A 7,100-nucleotide genomic window follows, 5' to 3' on the forward strand; every position below is an offset into this window, starting at 1 on the left:
GCAACCCTCGGTGTCGCGCCCGTACCGGGGACCGGCAACGGGATCGCAACCCTCAGTGTTGCGACCACACCGCGCTCAGCCAGTGAGCGGGAACCGGTTTCCACATGGGATCCGAACCCTCGGCGAGAGCGCCGCTGCGCTCCCAAGCGGCGCACTCTCCAGTGCGCCACCGGGCCGGCCCTAAGTTAAGGCATTTAAAAGTCAGGATACAGGGCTGGCCAGTTAGCTCAGATGGTTACAGCATAGTGTTGTAACACCAAGGTCATGGGTTTGGATCCCCGGCCAGTCACCAAAAAAATAAATTAAATAAATAAATAAAAGTCAGGAGACAGAAAATGTTTCTATCTCTAGATAGTTCTATAATAGAGCTTACAAGGCTCATCTGGAATATTAGAGGGCAGGGAACTTCAAAGAAAGCAAAAACGTGCTATTTTCAGATTTAACTTAGACCTGTAAAAATTTTATGCAACTCTCTTATGTGTATACGTGGCACACCAGCAAACAAGGTGGACATGACCCTGGCAGAGTGAGCTAAGAAAGCTGGATTCTTTGAAGGAAATAACTTTCTGTGATATCACGACTGGTGGGGGATATGCAGGTGCAGCTGGATGGGAGCCCTTGCACCAGGGCTTCCTGTAATAGGTCCAAATCTCCAGTGCCTGTACTGCTGGACCCAAGTCACTCTGCTCATGATATCAGTACTCTGACTCACAAGTAGCCAACAGCAGCTGGAAGGAAATGATGTGGCAACTGTGTCCAGACTGGTTAAACACTGGAAACAGAAAAGAAAATCCATCTGAAAATATGCCGTTGTATTTTACAAAGACTGTGCAGGATTTAAAAAGTATGTTTAGCATTCCAAGTATTTTCCCTTCTGTGTCTTTAGAGACTGGCTCTGAGAATGATGTTTTGTTTATTTAACATTTAATCAAAAGAGATTTGGACCCCACCAGCTTTCGAACAGCAGATTCAGTAGCACTGTCTCTTTGCATTTAGTTTGAAGGGAGAAACTTCAACTATACGGAGAATTTAATGTCTGTAGTTTGTACTAAAAGATCAGCTGGTCTAACTTTACAGGGCTAATAAAAGCAAAAATTTTTCCTGTGCTCAGGTCTTTTATGAATTATAAATAACCATTCACTTTGGAAGATAGCACATCATAAAATTTTTTTCACAAATATGCACAAATCCATTTTAAGATCCAAGGAAATACATGTTCAAAAGTCTCAGATGTACTCAGTTTTGATTTCATGGGGAAACATGTTCTTTTACCATATGGATGCTTTTAAGGGGGCCTTCAGCTGGGGCTCAATAATGACACCCCAGTGGCTAAATAAGGGATTTCTTTCCTTCTAACATTTTTTCTCTGTTATTAAAGGTGGAAAAACCTTCCACAAATAGCATACTATTAGAGTGCTTTAGGGGGTATCCTGGGAATCAAGGTTATGTGTCTGCTCCAGAAATACTGTCTGTAATTATCATTCCTCAGTGATTCTGAGGATGCAGTCTTGGTGTTTTCATTAATTTCTTGGTTCTGTAAGTCTGGAGTGTGTGCTTGCTCTTGGTACTCAATTTTACAGCAGGGGTTTTTGTTTGTTTCTTGCTTTTTAAGGTCATAAGTCTCTGCCTCTCCCTTTTTCTCATAATAACCATATTCTGGCTTCTTTTGTATACTAAAATAAAAAGGTATAAAAGACTAGATTTGGAAAGAAAAAAAGTCATATAGGAGAGTCTTCTAATCCCAGCCTTCATCTTCCCTATTTATAACCTGATAATACAAACATTGAAAAATAGAGCATTCACATCTAACAAATGACTAAAGAGGGTCCACAGGTCAGAACAGCACATAATTTTCCCCCAGCACTTCATTATGAATATGCATCAAGTTGAAAGAATTTTACAGTGAAAACCCATATGCCCACCATCTAGTTGTAGATTCTACCATTAATATTTTACTATTCTTGCTTTATCACATATTTATACATCCATCCTTTATTAATCCATCTTATTTTTTCATGTGTTTAAAAGTAAACTGTAGGCATCAACCGTCACCTGAAAATTTCAGTTCAATATTTAATTTTTTCTTTTGATGTTAATTTTGCATACATTGAAATGTAAAAATTAAGTGCAGTTTCCAAGTTTTGATAAATATATTACCTGTGTACCCAACCCTCCATCAAGATATAGAACATTACCATCACTCCAGAAAGTTCCCTCACGCCCCTTTCTTGTCACTCCTGGTCCCTACTCCTTTTCCCAAACCCAGAGGCAACCACTGTTTTGATTTTTTTCATCACAGATTAGTTTTTCCTATTCCAGAATTTCATATGAATGGATCAAATAGTATGCACCTTTTTGTGTAAGACTTCTTTCACTCAGAATAGTGTTTTGTTCATGTTATTGTGCGTAACTGTATTTTATTCCTTTCTGCTTAGGTAGTATTCCATTGAATGACTACACCACGGTTTGTATGTCCATTCTGCTCTTGATGAACAACTGGGCTGTATCCAGTTTTTGGCTATTATGAATAAAGCTGCTATGAACATTCTCATACAAGTCTTTTGATAGACAGATGAGTATGTTTTCATTAAGAAAAGACCTACCTATGTAATTGCTGGTATATTTTTATCACAGCTGGTATATGTTTAGTTTTTTAGGAAATTGCTACTCCGTTTTCCAAAGTTGATGTACCATTTTGTATTCCCACCAACAATGTATGAGAGTTCCAGTTGCTCCTTATCCTTGCTGACATTTAGTGTTGTCAGCCTTTTTATTTTTAACTATCCTGGTGGGTGTGTAGTGATATCTAATAGTGGTTTTAATTTGCATTTGCCTGATGACTGAGGACATGGAGCACATCATGTGCTTATTTGCTGTTTATATGTCCTCTTTTGTGAAGTATGTTTAAATCTTCCATCCATTCAAAAAAATTTTTGTCTTTATTAATGAGTGGGAGTTCTTTACAAATCCTGGATATCAGTCCTCTGTCAAGTTTGTGTTTCACAGATATTTTCTTCCAGTCCATGGCTTGACTATTCTTTTTTTTAATGATCTCTTTTGATGAGGAGTTTTCTATTTTGATGACATTTGATTTATTAATTTTTAAAGTTTTACTTTCAAATAACACATAATAATTGTACACACTTATGGGGTACAGCGTGATGTTTCAATACATGTATATATCATGTAATGATCAAATCAGGGTAAGTAGCTTATCGATCATCTCAAACATTTATCATCTCTTTGTGGTGAGAACACTCAAAATCCTCTCATATAGTTATTTTGAAATATACAATACAATACTGTTAACTATAGTCACCCTACTGTGCAATGGAACACCATTCTTCCTATTTAACTGTTCATTATAATGGATGTTTTCACCAAAAGAAACATCCATTTACATACGTATTGGGAACTGAGGAAAACCTGGTGATCTGCAAACACCTTCAAGAGCATCCCAGAGAATTAAGCTGACTCTACAATTCCCTTCTCACTTTGTTTTATAAAAACAAGACTTCCATTTTGATGGCTAGAAAGTCACCACTGACTAAACCACCTGGTCACATCCTTGTTACAAAACCAAGTCAGCCCTTACGCTTATGAGCACAATAAATGGGTTTTTATGAATTAAGCCTATGTTATTGACAGATCATATTTTAATAGTTTGAATGTGTGCCGTGAACCAATAAAAAACAGACCCCTCCAGAAAGACTTTAAAAAATTAAAAGAAAGAAATCCACAGAGAGACCCAGGTGTCAGTGATGGCACAGGGCAAAATTAAGAGCAGACTGAAAACAGGAAGAGTCCATTTGCTGAGAAAAGCAGGACTTGTAGAAACAGAGACCAGATGAAGGGACGTAGTGATTCTTCTGACCTGTTCTTGGGCTGTACATTTCCCGAAATTTTACCCTAGACTCTTTGACAGCTGCCCTGCTTGTCACTGAAGCTGTTTGATCCCTTTGTTTCTTGTTTGTTCCAAAGGGACACTCAATGCAGACATGACATTTTGAAAACTAAACTCACATCTTTTTACCCTAACTTCTTTGTTGTTTTGGCCTACTTTCTCTTAGACACTTTCTTGAGGTGCAGGCTGAATGTGGTCTTTTAAACTTTCATGCAAACTCCCCTGTGTACCTCCCTCACTGATTCCCTCTTGTCCTAGTGATCATTAATGTTCTGCAACTGCTTCTTTAGTTGTGAGTTATCCTGAGCCTTTTGTTTCTTCGGTTCTCTCCTTTTTATCATTAAAATTTTTCCCCTTTTATTAGAGACTGTGAAAAGAAAGGGGTGAAACATAAATAGATAAATTTTATTGTTTAATTGCAGGTTAAAATTAGTGGTCAAGTTTTTGTTTTTCATTGATCCAGTAGACTTTCATAAACCCAAACTAACTGTATGACTCTCATTGGGAGTTATCTTGAAATATGAAATATGGAGAGAGAGTACCGTTTGTGAAGTTCTAACCCTAGAGAATGCTCACTGGTGACTGTGTGGGTGTGCCTGCCAAGCTGGGAAAGGATCTTAGATAATGATGAGTTTCATAACCTACCAGTCCAGGTGCAATTGCTTGAACAGGAAGATTGGAGGTGGGTGGTAAGTTTTTGGGCCTCATGGGTCGGTCCCCGAAGAGAGCAGATAAGGTCAGGATGGGAGAAGACTAGCGAGGTTCTGCATTAGAAAAATCAAGTAGGACTTCAGGGCCTCTAAAATAAAGATATATCCTAAGTAATTAATATACAAACATGATGGAAGTAATCACAAGGGAGAGATGAGTGGGGATAAAATCGCAGGGCCACATGACAAATCATTTCTGGCTACTCAAGTAGGTTAAATCACTTCCTTAGATGTTGCCAGCAGGACAAGTATCTGCATTTAGCATCACATGCAACTAAAGAATTAGTCAAACGTACTCTCTGGATTTCTTCCCCTTTGGAATAGTAATTTCTGCTATCATAGTGTCTCCATTAAGGCACCGGAGGATCCAGGGCAGAGTCTAATTGAGATGGGTCCCACTGGCCTGCAGTGTGGGTGGCATTAAGTGGGTACCCGAATTTGGTGGGGGAGAACTGTGAAGCTCTACTTTCTGTGCAACTCTTACGGCAGTCCTGTTGCCAACCGTCTTCAAAAATTATTTTCATCTCATGGCAGTTTTCTTTATACCAATGGAGATGAAACTATCCATAATTGTCTTGGGATTTTTTTATCCTTTTCTTTCATTTTGAGTCTTCAAAAATTATTTTCATCTCATGGCAGTTTTCTTTATATCAATGGAGATGAAACTATCCATAATTGTCTTGGGATTTTTTTATCCTTTTCTTTCATTTTGAGCTACTTCATAATGTAAATAAAGTAAAATGCAGAACTCTGAAAAACCATTTCAGCAAGAAATTAGTTGAAGCTCCTTAGCTTGACTGTGGGGTTGGTTTTTCATGAGCAGAAGGGTCTGGGTTGAATGGGGGAAATGGATACTAGGGGGATGGGACCCAGAGAAAACATACATTGATAATCTTATTTCCTCCACCTCCCTTTCCTCCTTCCTTCCTTCCACTAGTGTTCTTGAGTGGCAGCTCTGCCTTTCTAAGATACAGGTCTGAGAGCAGAGAGAGAGGCATGGCAAGGAAGACTAAAGAAAATTTTCTTGTGACTGAATAACAATGGACAATAAAAATGCCAAAGTTTGATGATGATATTGATAATTGACTGAGAAATCAGTGCTATACAGATGCTTGACTTATTTTTTAGGCAACATAATTCTGTTTGCTTTTGACATATTACCAGAGGTTGGCAGGCACATCTGGCTTACTGGCAGTTACATTTTCTGAAGGGAAGGTTCAGACGCTGCTGCTGTCGGCAAGGACACTCTTACTTTCCTTAGTACCATAAGGTTTATCTCAATCTCTGAATATCTATGATCCTGCAAGATACAAATTCCCTTCAAGCCGATATTTGTCTTTCATTTGTTTCCTAATTAGCATTCAGTTTTCAGCCCAAGAGTGCACTGCCAGAGGCATAACACCTCCCCTGGTGTTGACCCTTTTTGTCATCATCCTAAAATGAATTCATAGGACTATTCTGTGATTTTCAACTTTGCTTCGTGGTACAAGGTCTGTGAATGTTTAGTTGACAATACGTGTGCTCCTCTCTCATTTCCTGTTTTTAAGGGCTGCACTTAATTTATTTGAAAGGGTGGAATATTTTAAATGACAATTCAGCAGTTTTACTAAGGAAGGCTGTAAAACACAATGAGCAAGGAGTTTTACTTCCTCCTTCCAATTGCTACTCTCCTGTTTTGAAATCTTGATATCCTCCCATCAGTGGGAATGACTTTAACTTGGGCTGTAACATTGTGAACAGCAACCACGCCATGGCTGGAGCTGAAGAGGGGCATGGGATTCCTGCACACTGTAATTCCATTTTTCCAGACGCCTTATTAGTACACGGAATGCGTCTGCCTGTGCTTGATATTGTTCTATCTTGTTAAGTCCCCCTCCCCCAGCACAGCATTTGGATTGGTTAAGGAATACAACTGCTTAGCCAATCGAATGGAACCTTTCTCCTGCAACCCTAGCAACACCTGACAATGGTCATGGACAAATGTTAAGAGAAAGCCCCTGACGAATCCCACCAGCCCTTGTAAGTGGTGCCTGTCAAGGGCAAACAGGGCTAGTCCTACCCACAGAGCACTTTGTGTGGCCAGAGGAGTTAGTGGTTTCTGTTAGACCTGCAAAAACAGAACCTGGATGTGGATGCCGAGTCTTGCACCCAATGCCCTATCCCAATCTGCTGCCACTTTAGCTAAACTGACTTCTGCTGGTCAAAGCCAGTGTTGGAGCTGGGTGTGTGTGATGGGAGTGGGGGCAGAGGGGGTGCTCATCCTCTCCCATCCAACCAAACCCCAATACCCACCAGAATATTTTCAGTGGTTGGAGACAGAATTCACATAAGACTTTGGCTCCAGAGTCACACTTCTGTCACCGATGCTGATTTGTTCCTCAGGGCATGGCAAGAGGAGCATTTTCTGAGGGCAGCTAGATACCTGGCTGTGTCCCCAGTAGCACCTCTCCAAGCCTTCTGGCTACACGTCTTTCCCATCCCAGCCT

The sequence above is a fragment of the Galeopterus variegatus genome, unplaced genomic scaffold (genome assembly GCF_000696425.1).
Source record: "Galeopterus variegatus unplaced genomic scaffold, G_variegatus-3.0.2 Scaffold1296, whole genome shotgun sequence".
NCBI lineage: Eukaryota > Metazoa > Chordata > Mammalia > Dermoptera > Cynocephalidae > Galeopterus > Galeopterus variegatus.